Below are 13,353 nucleotides of genomic sequence, written 5' to 3'. Positions count from 1 at the left end.
ACTATCTGCTCCTTTCACTTCTGCAGAGAAACTCCAGCACAGGTGGGGTGTGGAGACATGCCATGAAGCACAACTGGTTTTTGTGATTTCCTAGAGCACCAGCCAGGTGACACCATGTTGTCCCAGGCATAACATGGTCCAAAAACCTAAAGCAGAAACACATTTTCAAAATTTATGTGGGTGATGGTGGGCTATGGGTGCTGGCAAGCACCTTCAAGGCCAAACACAATGTGTGGCCCTTTGGCTGCACCACAGCCTTGAGCCAAAGCACAGGGAATGGGGTGGGCAGAACAAAGGTGATGGTGTGCGTGTGTGTGTGCATGTGTGTGAATGTCCCAACACCCAGGACACTGTACCACATGCCAACAGACCCTCAGGCTCTTTGTAAACCCTCTGGTGTTTTGGAAACCCTCTGGAGGCCTCCATTCCTTGGAGGCCTCCTCTGTGGGACTGGCTGCTGAGCTTTTCTGGAGTGACACTGCAGAGCTGGATGGGACACTGGGGGACCTTGGTGCTTCTGCTTGGTGGCGATATCAAACCTTTCCTATTTGAGAGTAAATTTGTAACAGGGAGAGGATGTGCAGGGCCATCGAGGGATCTCCACCACCTGAGGTGATTCGCTTGCACAAACATCCAACCAGTCATGAGTCTGGGGGATGGAATAATTAACTGGGGTCCCTTTCAGCCTTAGTTTCTCCCTGATTTTTGACAAGAGGAATGCTTACAGTTCCCATGCCCTGTGTGATCTGTGATGGTCATAATTATATCAAGTCTTGAGAACTGGATTAATGTCATAGGGCTGCTCCTGAGGCTTTTCTTTGGCCCAACAGGATGGACAGGCAACTGCTTTCATTCTGTGTTTCCAGTTTTGTAAAGCTCTCTTTAATTTCTCCCTTGTAAAACGTGGGGCAAAGGGGAACATTTAACGTGCAGCTAAATAAAAAACAGAAAGTGCACCACACTGGCCGTCTTCCTAAAAAATAAGTGCACTTACTGCAGTCAACCATGGGACATCAGCAGCAAAATAAAACCTTAAGCACAGAAGCCACTAGGCAAACTGGCAGCTAACTCCGTGGCTTTTTTTTTTTTTTTTAAAGAGTAATGTATTTTTATCATGGAGAAGCAGGAAAAGGGAGAGCATTAAATGCTGCCTGCGCTGGTATGCGGGAGCACTCCAGCCATTTACACCCGTAATGAGTTCTGCTGCCTCTGAGCAGAGCACAGGTAATAGCAGGTCATAAAGAGGGTTTATCACCCGAATTGCCAGTCTCTGAAGGTTACTAAAAGCCCATTCAAATGAGCATGGTCAAATCAGCCTGGCTGGTTTGAAATCACCTCTTTCTTAATGGTTTAGTGGAAACCTCAGTTTTTCCAGTCATTGGAAGGGAGTGGAGCAAATGGAGCAAGCCCAGTGTACAGCTGGTGTAAGCAGGAGGGGAGTCTGGCCAAAATCTCCTGAATTTGTCTGAAATCTAATGCTGCCGTTTGTTTGCTTTGTCTGGAGCCATCCCATCAGCTCATTGACTGGCTGTAAAAGATCCGTGCTTTATAAAAACAGCATATAAAGCACATTCACATTGGGCAGGGCCAATCCAGCCTTGGGGCTGGAAAACCCTGGGGGCTTTCCGTGGCAGAAAGCCACCACCGTGGCCCTGCTCCTCTCCACCTCCTGAAGTAACCCCATGGAAATAGAAGGGCTGTGAGGAGCCTTTGGGGACAAGCAGACACCTCTCCCTTGCCCCCTGATGCAGGGCATTGCCCAGGAGAGCCATGGGCTCAATACTCCTAAATGATTCAATGATTATCTCTGGTGAAAAGCAAACCTCTCCTTTTTTTCTTTAAGGACTTGTCAGGAAGCTTGCTTACAGCAGTGGTGCTGGAGATGTCCTCTATAGCCTTTATTAAAAATAAATTTCAATTATATTATTATAATATTATATATGTTTTTATTTTCCACATGAAAAGGTCCTGAGAAGGTGGGCAATGCTCTATAAAAATAATAAATAAATAATAATATATTTTTAAAAGGCTCTAACACTTCTGTTGTTGTGGTTGTGGTGCTGTGTTTCACAGTGGGATATGGAGAGCATCACCTCCCAGCCCAACCTCCGCTGCCCCGAGCTGGCATCCCAGTCCCCAGCAGAAGCATCTTCTTCAATCTCTTCACCAAAAAAAGCACCAAAAATGTGCTTTTTCTCCCTGACCTGAGCCAGGATTTCTCCTTTTTGGCTCTTGGCTTCCATCCACCCTGACCTCGAGCTGTCCGGAGAGCACATCTCTGTTTTGCTTTAAAATCTGGCCCCAGGAATGGAGTGGCTAAGTGCCAGGGATGCAGTCACTCAGGTGTGACATGTACAAAGCTCCTTGAAGAGAATTAATAATTTTAAGAAAGAAAAGTCTGCTTGGAGTGGCCTATCTTCAGTCTGGCAAATTACTAGGGACATTTGATGGTGCCTGGGGACTTGGACCACTTCTGCAGCATCCCCTCATGCTCTTGGTGTAGGCTATGCTCTTCTGTATATTTTATGCAAGAACCGTTTCACCTTTTGAGAGTGAAAATCCATCTTGTGCACATGCCTTTTCATTTACAGCCAAAAAGAAAGAGTCAAAAAAGCTGCATTTCTATTGTTCATCTCGCCCTTTGATTTCTCTCCATTTTCCTTGCCTTTGTGTGTGTGGGAATGTGCATTTTGTGGGAACGCATAATGTGTTTTAATGTTTTCTGCAGTTGTTTAGTGGGTCCCCTTCTGAAACCTTATGGACCACCATGGGCTGAGAAACTGGAGTGGAAGATCCAGAGAGACAGTCTCGTGCAAATCCAGTGTCGTCCCTTTGAAGTCCTTGGGGCTTCCACAGCAGCCAGAAGTAATTAGTGAGAGAAAGGGATTGTGAGAGCTGTGCTGGCTCACAGTCAGCAGTTCCCGCTGACTTTGAATAAAACAGAGCCGAGCCAATACCGAGCACTGTTGGAATTACGACACCAAATGCCCAACCTATTTATGCAAGCGGCTGTGGGACTCGGGGACAGCTCTCTGCAGCAGGACTTGTGCTGTAGATCAAAATTAAAGACTCTTATCTATGTCTTAATTAGGTGCATAGCCCACTGTCCTGTGCCTTTCTGGCAGCTGGAGCTGCCACATTCCCAAAGGGGTGGTCAGATCCATATTTCTTCTGCCATCTTGCTTTTTCTCCCCTCTTCACTTCCTCTTCCTCCTCCATTAGTTGTTGGCAAAGTTTCTGTTTCCCATGCCAAAAAATGTTGGCATCACTGAGGTCAGAAGGTGTTGGTCAGAAGGGACCTGGGGAGGTCTCCAACCCAACCTCTTGCTCCAAGCATGGCCAGCCTCAAAGCAGGATCTCAAGTTCAGCGTGTAGAAGGCAAAGAGGTGCACAGATGTGATGGATGTGACAGCAAATTGTGTTTAGGGCAGAATACTATAGTTCCCAGAACAGCTTTCCAACAGTAAATTCCGATTCAGCCAACATCATTTTATTTGTGGAAGAATTTTGATTTTGACAGAGCTGGACAGCAAAACCTCAGTTTGAAACCCAAAGCTTCATCCCAGCTTTCTCATGTTGGTTAGACTAGCCTTGCCTATCATTCTTACACCCATGTTTAATATAACTTTTTATGGTGTTTAGACTATAATGTGAAACAGTCCATTTCAACCAGGTCGCTTCCATGTTTCCGATTCCAAATTTCACCAGAACTTCCACTTGGTGAAAAAATTGTCATTTCTTCCTGATCTGGGACAAAAGCAAATAGCAAAATGACAGAAAGTTTCATTCCATGCGGTGGGAATTTGTCTTTCTGGATGGTTTTCACTGCTGTCAAGAAGAAGGGTGGCTGGCTGAGGCAGCTCATGAAAGCTTTGAAAGTTAATCCAAAGTCTCTAAGCTGGCAACGCATCCCCCAATCCTTGCATCAACTGCCAATATCATGTGGATGGGATTTTTCAGGGTCCCCTCAAGAATTGAATATACGGCTCCCAAGATGCCTGAGGCCTCCAGTTCTGCTGGGCTCCTTTTGAAGACTCCTAGCCTTTATTTCATTCTGCTTTAGATAACCAGAGTGGGCCCCTTGCTCATGGGAAGCATTGTTAATGTGTCACCTCCCACCAAGAGGAGCTAAGAGTGGGGGAAAAAAGGCGCACAAAGATATTAAAACAAGGAACTGGAATGTCTACAAACTGTTTGGAGAGTTCATTCTGAATTCACATATCCCCATTTACTATTGAAAATGGCTATTTAGCTATTTATGGCATTGTAAGCAATCACTCTTGGTTTCCACTTAGCCTCAGATGGATGGTTGGCCCATATGTCTCATGCTGTACTTAAGCAGGAGGGGGAAAAAGGAGGGAGCATAGAAATGAACAGATCTTGTTGGATGGCCACATCTGGTTCCCATGTGTAAGCCCAGCTTGGGGGAAAGCCTGCTGACAGAGAAAAGTTGCATGCTGCGGTTCTAGACAAGCTTCCTCATACATATAATATTTATACATACACATTTTTTATGTGTGTGTATATATGCCCACAGATAGATATTGAGTTGGACAGATCTGTCTTTTTTTTTTTTTTTTTTTTTCTTTTCTGAAGTGTGCAGAGCCCGCCAGATGCAGACCACTGGGCAGCCCCAATTCCTTGTGGAAAATGATGCTATTCCTTATGCTTTCAGACATGAGAGGCTGGGGAATGGGGCACAGAGAGGAGATCTGAACACCCTCGGGTTTGTAGTAAGGGTACAGGACAGAAAACAGAGGGACATGAAACTTTGCACGTGTTTGATAGGTTTAAATGAAGTTCTGTGCAGTTCTCCAGGTGCTGGAGGGCACTTCTTCAGTGGTTTCATACATAACATGTCTCAAGCTTGTCCTTTCTCACCCACATCTCTCCCAAGGGCACGGCACCTCCTTCTTGGACTCAAGGCTTCCAATTCACATATAATTTTCCCATCCATATGTTTTCTAACTGTTACAGTTTTTCAACCATCTCTCCCTTAATAGATGGGGAAAGCCAGGCCACCAGACCATTTTTTAAGGCCACTTCAACCTTGACACCCCTTTTCTTAAGACTGGAAGCCTCTCCTCATGGCAGAGCTGGTGTCCTCTTTCCTTAGCACCCCAGGACCCCAATCTCTACTGTGACAGAACAAATAGAGCTGCCGGGATGTTATGGCTAATCAGCAGGATATCTTTAACCTATTATTGATTTGGACAGCAAACAAAACAAACAGGAACAAAACCAACTCCTTGCTCCAAACAGCCGTCTCCCAAGGGCCTGTGCTCAATATGATATAAGGAGAGAGCGAGTTATGAATGCGTGAGCACGGCAGATGACCTGGTGTTTTGCTGAGTTGGAGCCAACAGACTGCTAATACTAAATCTGTGTCAGAGGAGAGGTTGCTGCTGGGTCTGAAGAATACTCTAGGAGCACGAAATGGGCACTTGAAGGAGTAATTTCACTTGGCAAGATCCTAGATTTGCATGTTGCAAGGCCAAAAGAGAGCCACATGTTTCTGAACACTGGAATTTATGTGGCAGTCCAGGGGGGAGCAGGATAAGGCTCTCATTTCCCTTCTTGCTTTCATGTTGGAGCTGGGGGTCTGGTGTCCCTGCACCTTTCTGAACCTCCTGTCCTAGTGAGACCCTCTGCATGGCCTCATGCAGTGACCCCTGCAGCAGGGAGAATTAAACTTCCCCACCACACAAATGCACGCAGAGAAACCCAATAAGCAGCCCCTGCACTAACAATTATGTTTGGAAGAGCACATCAAGCACTGAGCCAAGTGATCTCAAGTGATGGAGCAGCCTCCAGCCCCCAGGGCAGCTGACTCAGGAGCTGTTTACGCTCGTGCTATAAAGCAGGTTTCATCTCAGCCCCTGTTCTCGATGTGTCGTGGCTTGGGGAGGCTCTCAGTCAGATGTCATGGACTCCCAGCCCAGCAGTAGGGGTTAGAAAAATAGTGGCGTCCCCTCAATCTCCCGTTTTCCATACCCAAAATAGGATGGGTGGAAGGATGTGCCAGCTCTGTGCAAACCCAGGGGATGAATTGGTGCTTCCCAAGAACCTCAATGGGAGAAAGGATGGGCAGAGGGTAGACAGGGGTGGTGGAGACACAGAGTTTGTTGTGAGCCTTCATGTCCTGGCCTGCCTGCAGAGCCTTTTCTCCAAACGCAGCAGCACTTTCATGTTCCTTGGCCAGTCTGCTGCGGAAACTGGGTCAGGGATTCGCATCAGCGAGGCTTATCCATCATCTGCTTTCCGGAGAACCCTGCTCACAGTACCTCTTTGTGCCATATCGGAGGGCCCAGGACTGATAACTGTCCTGATTTTCTTTGTTGGAAGAAGGTTTTCACATCTTCCCGTGAAAAGCTGCCACTTTGAGACCCTGGTTTAAACTAGAAAGCTGAGGTCCTGTGTCTGGAAAACACAGCCCCCACCCCACCCCCCCCACCCCCTTTTTTTTTCTTCGTTTTTAAAGGCTCTGAAGACAATCGCACAATATGGCAAACATAAATACATCACTGAGTTTTGAATATTGGCAAAACAAGGAAAAAAATAAAAATGTATCCAAAGCATGTGTTTCCCCCCTGCAAACACCAGAAGAGTTTTTGATGTTTTGTGGCAGTTTTACAAGTCAAATCACTCTATTACGAAATGCCGTATTTCTGCAGCATCCACCAATACTGAACATTCTGTTTAAATAAGCCTGTTTGTACTTATATGTGAGCAACATACATTAATTGTTGCTGGCTTTTTCCAGGGATGAGAGCGTGGTTCCACAAGAGCATTAAAATAAACATTTCTTGAGTGTTTGCTCCTTTTCGTACAACAACAGCAAGGAACTGACCAAAACCCGTGTTGCTGAGAAGTTAAGTAAGTATTATATTTTCTTTTCTTTAGATCCCGCCAGGACTCAGGGGGAAATTTCTGAGGCTAGAAATGATAACAAGAAGCAGGGTTTGAATAAGGGGAGCTGGAGGGGTGTTTGCAGCAGGCTGTGGGCCCACTGCTTGCGAGCGTGGGGCTTCTTTGCCAAGTCAATAGGAGACGGGCTTTGTTTACATGCAGGTTGCTTTGACTTTCCAAAGAACCCATGCAACCTTTTCTGCTTTCCCTAGCGGTGAGTTTGACTCAGCTGAAAGCAGAAGCAATTGGATTATGCAGACCAAACCTAGGAGCCGACATGCCAGGATTCCCCCCGGCTCTATGCTATGCACAATCCTTCAAATGAGCAGCCTGGAAGATAGAGAAAATCCTGGGGGTCATCCAAAGTAAAAGCCATTTTCCTATCATAAGTGGCCTGAAACTAGAGCTACAAATCCAATCTTCTTAAAAAAAAATGAACTGTGGTTTGGATGAGATGCCCAACTGAATCAATTGACTCCTGTTTAAATGTGGGAACCCAGATCAGATGAATTTCATAATACCACTTCAGATGTGGCTGAGAATTTAAGCCAGCAACAGATCTTCCAACATTTTCCTGCCGCAGTCCTGGTCTGAGCCAAGAAGCACAAGTACCACTAGCAAAAGCTGTCATCGTCCAGTCTAAGACCATTTTTCAAAGACTTTACAAGGCTGAGCCCAAATCCTTTCTGAAACCTAATTTCTGACCAAATTAAACCACAGCAGCTCTCTATAGCTGACTTGGAGGCAAAGGTTTGCATCCTTTTGGAAGGATGGCCCAGAGAAGAGCAGTTTTTGGGGTAAGCATTTCCTTCTTTTGCTTGTCTCTCCTTCCAGTAACTGCCGGTGATGTTTCAGCCTGTTTTGCATGCTGCGATCCCTTTTCCCTTTGCAAACTGAGCACGTTTTAATTACTCCCATAATTTTGCCTTTAAGGGAAGAGCCAGCCATATTAATCGGATAATAAGAGCAATTGCTCTGAGCATCATATTCCCAAACACACAAGCTAGGGTATGATGTGAAAAAATAAACCTTAAAAGTGACTTGGATTATATCAACGTGCAGTCAAACAAAGCAAAAATTACATCAGGGCTTTCTCTCCCTAGCTAGTCTCCAGGTTTGGGTCTTATATACCCTTATGTATGTCTGCATATAACCCCATAAAACCACATTATTTCTCTTTCCTCCATTCCCATCCCTCTCTCTAGAACAAGGACCTTTGCAAAATAGTACTTCTTCCTATTTTGAAAGGACATCAATAAGTCACACAGAGCGATAGTACATTAAAATAAAGCTTGGAAATCATTTCCTTACAGGAAGGAGCTATCCCAGTTTGTCTTCTTTCCCTTTTGATTATTCTGCTCAGATTAGGGGTAGTCAGGAAATTACGTCGGCTTCAGAAAAAAATAAAGTAAAATATAAAAGAAAGAGAAAAGTATCAAGGAAAAGATTTTTTTTTTTCATTTCCTGCCAAAAACAAATTTTTTGAGGTTTCAGAGGCTGTTACATTTCTTTCTTCTTTTTTTCCTTTTTTTTTTTTTTTTAATATTAAAAGTTTTGCCATAAAAAATGCCACTTGGCAAATGCTTCTTGTTTTTAAACAAAACAAGGGTCATTATAAAAATGTGCATCCATCTTCTCCCAACACATTTTTTTAATACTGAAGGTGGAAGGATACTGATGGCTGAGCCATTCAAATCCAATATTTGCCCTAAAGAGTAGGTACCAGGCATATGGAGAAGACAAAACTTGGCCCCATAAATTTATGACTGGGGAAAAGAATTTTTGGTTTTATAGCATGAGATTTTCCATGGTGTTTGCTGGTGAACAACTGACCTAGTGAAGAGCACAATTGTCCACAAACAGACCTATCGTCTCACTTCTGCTCCTGACAAAACTATGTCAAAGCTTTCCAAAGGATGCAGATGAAACCCGGCTGAGTTAGTTACTTCCAGAACTCGATTAAGCACAGTGTTGGAACAACGGGCCCAGGTAGTTAAAATACTTCCATAAAAATGATTTATGCTTAGCTTTTATAAGAAGATACTATATGACAGGCTATACCACACTTAGTTTAACTCCACCTGAATGGTCTTATCAGTGCCAATTTCCCACAGTTTATAGATATAAATATAGATACAGATAGATATAGATACAGGTACAGATATAGATGTAGATTATAGATATAGATAATATAGGTATAGGTATAGATACAGATACAGGTAGATACAGGTGTAGGCATAGGTATAGACATATAGATATAGATATAGGTATAGGTATAAATACAGACACACAGTTTGGCACAGTACAGCTCAGCATAGCACTGTGGCCCCTCTGCCCTGTCTCCGGGTCCCATTCCCACAGCTGTGCACTGCTCCCAGAGCTGCTGCCCCAACCCACTACTCAAACAAGCACTTTCAAGAAGCTCCCATTCATTCTTTTTAGATATTCCTCCCCAGGGAGCCCTCATTAGGCAGATGCCGTGATATGAATCTTAGAGCAACAAGCAGCAAAGCCTTCGTTTGGGATGAGATGGAGAAACCCATCTCTCATCCCCAATCCAGCAAGCAGCTTCAGCGGATGAGACGCACAAGTTTATTTTCTTATTGAAGATCAAAACAAAGCTGAGAGAGTGGCAGAGGGTCGGCAGGGGAATAGGCAGGGATTGAGGCAGCATCATTAGCAGGGCAAAGAACACACACCAGCTCCTGCACCCCAAGTGGGGTGACCCAGCAGGAGCAGCTGGAGCACAGGCATGTACTTGCAAAACAGCTTTTTTTTCCCACCTTGCACATTTTATTTCATATTCCCCCCTCCCTTTGAGTAGCATCAGGCTTTCAGTAAAATGTATGATCTGGTCAGTGCGAGTGGTTGCCTGACCTCTGCTCACCATTTCATAAACCCCATCAGGGCACCTCTTACTCTGCTCCTCACTAAATCTGCTTAACCCAGTCCTCCCCCACCTGCAGAAGCCTTTCCAAGCTCTTCAGCCTTCCTGGATCTGGGGTGTTTTCCACCTTTTTTATTATATCTTCCCTCTCATGCTGTTCCAGCCAGGCCCACACAAGCTCCCCAAACCTCCCTGCTTGCTTTCGTGCTTAGCAAGGTGCTGAACAACTAAGAAATGTTTATGCTATGCTGGCCAGGCAAAACACATTGGCAGGAGAGAGGTTTTAAATTCTTCATCTCAACACAAGTGAGACATCAGGGAGGAAATGCCTCGAGTTCAGCTCCTAGCTGCTCTCCTCCTGGGATGGGGCAAGGCACCCAGGGCCAGGGCTGGGGATCTGGTGTTAACTTGCCATATTTCTGCTTAAAAACTGTAAGCCAAACATTTATCTCATGGGAGGAAGCAACGAACGAGTTAATGTTACTTCTGGGATTATCATTTTGGGGTGTAGAGTTAAAGGTTGACCCAAAATCCCCATTTCCCCTGCTGCTGGGACATCTTAACCATGCCCATTGCTGCTGAGATGGATGTGGAAGACCACAAATCCCCTTTCCCCCTCTTTTTTTCTTTTTTTTTCCTTTCTGGTGGGGAGATGGAAAATTATATGGAAGGAAAAGAAGGAAAAAAAATGCTATAAATAGCAAGGCAATGTCCCCAGCAGGACGGGTTGGTGCTGCCAGTGGTGCTGGGCCAGGCTGGAGAGAGCTGCCACATCCCCCCAAGGAGCCACCAAACACCTGGAGTGATTTTTCCTACCTGCCACTAATACATCTCCCAGCACATGGGGTCTTCCCTAACTTTTCATGCAGATGGAGATTTTATTTTTTCCCCTTCTTTTTCAATTACATGTTTCATTAACCTGTCTGCTCCTCCTGGTTTGCTGCTGACTAGCTGAGGTTTTTCAGACTGAAGAAACGAAGAAGGAAATTGAGCAGTGATCTATTACCATTTACTGCTGCCATGGGATGCTGCAAAACTTAATCAGTTGTCGGTAAAATGCTTAAAATGCTTTCAGTAGTGGGGGAGAAGGGGGAGGGAGAAAAAAAAAAAAAAGAGAGAAAGAAGAGGGAGAAGAGAAGAGAAGAGAAGAGAAGAGAAGAGAAGAGAAGAGAAGAGAAGAGAAGAGAAGAGAAGAGAAGAGAAGAGAAGAGAAGAGAAGAGAAGAGAAGAGAAGAGAAGAGAAGAGAAGAGAAGAGAAGAGAAGAGAAGAGAAGAGAAGAGAAGAGAAGAGAAGAGAAGAGAAGAGAAGAGAAGGGTTGGAAAAAATAGCAGTCCCTTGCTGAAGATAATTTCCAGCCTCAATTCTCATTTAAAGAAGGAGATGTGGGGGCTTTCAACAAAACGTGGGGCTGGTGGCACCTCTCCTTGGTCATTTAGGTTCAGAAAGTAAGGGCTCAGCTCTGCCCACGGCAGGCGGGTTTGCTCAGCACTCCTGTTTGCCAAAGCCCTCCAAATTTTGGTTGTAAGAGTTTGCTTCTGTAATGCAGGCTGGAGGGAGCAATGCCTGTAGTGGTGTTCCCCAGTGGAGCATAAATACCTTCATATCCAGCCCTAGATCCCTGGGTCATCACATTGGCTTCTCAGATGGGGGCTTTGAGGTCAAAACCATCACGTCCACTTCTGACAAGACCAGCCCAATAAGATTGTTGACCCAAGGCCATCCTGCCAAGACTGACAGCCCCACATCTCACTTTATCGGGATGAAAGACCACGAGTTGGCAAATGTGGGCCTCTGAACAAGACGTTGCCTTCCAGTTCACCTTTGTCGAGCCATGTGAGGACACACGGGGAGGCTTCAGCTCCCTCGTTGCTGCTGTAGCAGATTCAGAGGAATTTGGCTGGCCCCGCACTTGCATGTTCCTCCCTGAAAATACCTCTCCTCCCCCCGGGGCAGCCCACGTTAATTGCATGCAACATCTTAAGGACCACCCAGCTTGTGCTGCAGAGCATTCAGCAATGGATAAAACTAACAATTGCATCGAGAGAGGCCAAGTTCCGTGCCAAAAAGATTAGTAGTGGGAAAATTCCTCCTTTAGGGAGCTTTGCAGCCAAGGCCCGGCCCTTAGGGTTCATGACCAGCAGAATGCCCCATGTGCATTTAACAGCTATTGGTAAAACCTGGGAAGAAGCATGAGTCTGCTGACTTCCACTAAATCTTCTTTGTCCTCATTCATAAAAGAGAGCGTGCTCAGGTCAGTCATCCCAGCAGGACCACAAGCACCCGGCATCGAGTTTCATTTATCAGCAATGTTGTAGGGGGAGCTGGTGATGGGATGGGAAGGCTGTGCCCACTGGAGAGTTAGCTTTCTCTCCCATCCACAAGCTGTTAAAAAATCCAAAATAAAATAAAATAATAAAATAAAAAATGTGAGGATGTTAGAGAAGGAAGAATCACCTCATTTGTTAGCCAAATAGATTTCCACTGCACATTTCTAAGGACAGGGATCATAGATGGCCAACCCAATGTGCCAGTGAAGACACCATTGTGTGATGAAGAGCCATGAAATGAGCAGGAGTCAAACTATCAATTCCAGAGAAAAATATTCATTGGGGGTGAAAGATAAGCACTGGCTCCCATCGGGCTGACTTTAGAATTGCAGAAAAGCAAGGATGAAAAAAAAAAGGCCTGAGATGTTGGCTAGACACAAGCGAATTAACCTGTCACTGTGCAGAAAACAAGACCCTGCTGCAGTACCTAGAAAGTCTATCACGATCCTGCCCATCACCTGCAAAGGTAAATTAGAGATCTCTGCTAGCTTGGGACATTTGGAAATCTTTAAAAATATTTTTATCCCCTGGGTATCTCAAAGTCAAGGACAGTTGAGTGCAGCGTCTTTTGTGAAGGCATATCTGAGACAGTTGTGCTACTCTGTGTACCTTTAATGATCCTGTTAGTACAGAAGTGACAAATGTGAATTTGTGCAACCAGCAAGAATTAACAGTGCATGAATCCGCTTGGTTACAGAAACAGTAAGTCAATAAAGCCCAAAAAGCTTGATTAACATCTTTTCCAGCCAGAATAGCCCCATTCATAAGCACTGAGTTGTCTCATCCAGGCATGCCAGGGGAATCACAAGCATGAAATGAAACATTTCATTTTGCAGAAGTAGCTTGGTGTTTGTTTGTTTGTTGGGTGGGAGGGAAGGGAAGCATTAAATTTACTTCTCAATTTTTTGTGGGAAAGCTGAGATTTTTGTAAAAGATTTAGAGTGGTTAGCCATAGTCCAACATAGGAAAAATGAAATTTAAACATGAACAGGGCCTTAGGTACTCAGTACGTCAAATTACATGTGGGCACAGAGAAGTTTTTCCTCTGCACATCCAGTTGCTGACTTATAAATTCCCTGTGGAGTTGAAGTGATACACACTTTCTTCAACCTTTTCCATCCTTTTGCACACAGCTGCCCTCAAAATAATTCAGGGAAGTCTATTTTATGGTCTTACACCTATTTTTGCTAGAAAGAACACTTCAACACTTGACCACAGAGGTCTTTGGT

Source organism: Oxyura jamaicensis, chromosome 7 (genome assembly GCF_011077185.1).
Source record: "Oxyura jamaicensis isolate SHBP4307 breed ruddy duck chromosome 7, BPBGC_Ojam_1.0, whole genome shotgun sequence".
Classification (NCBI taxonomy): domain Eukaryota; kingdom Metazoa; phylum Chordata; class Aves; order Anseriformes; family Anatidae; genus Oxyura; species Oxyura jamaicensis.
Note: the sequence above shows the minus strand (reverse complement) of the source record.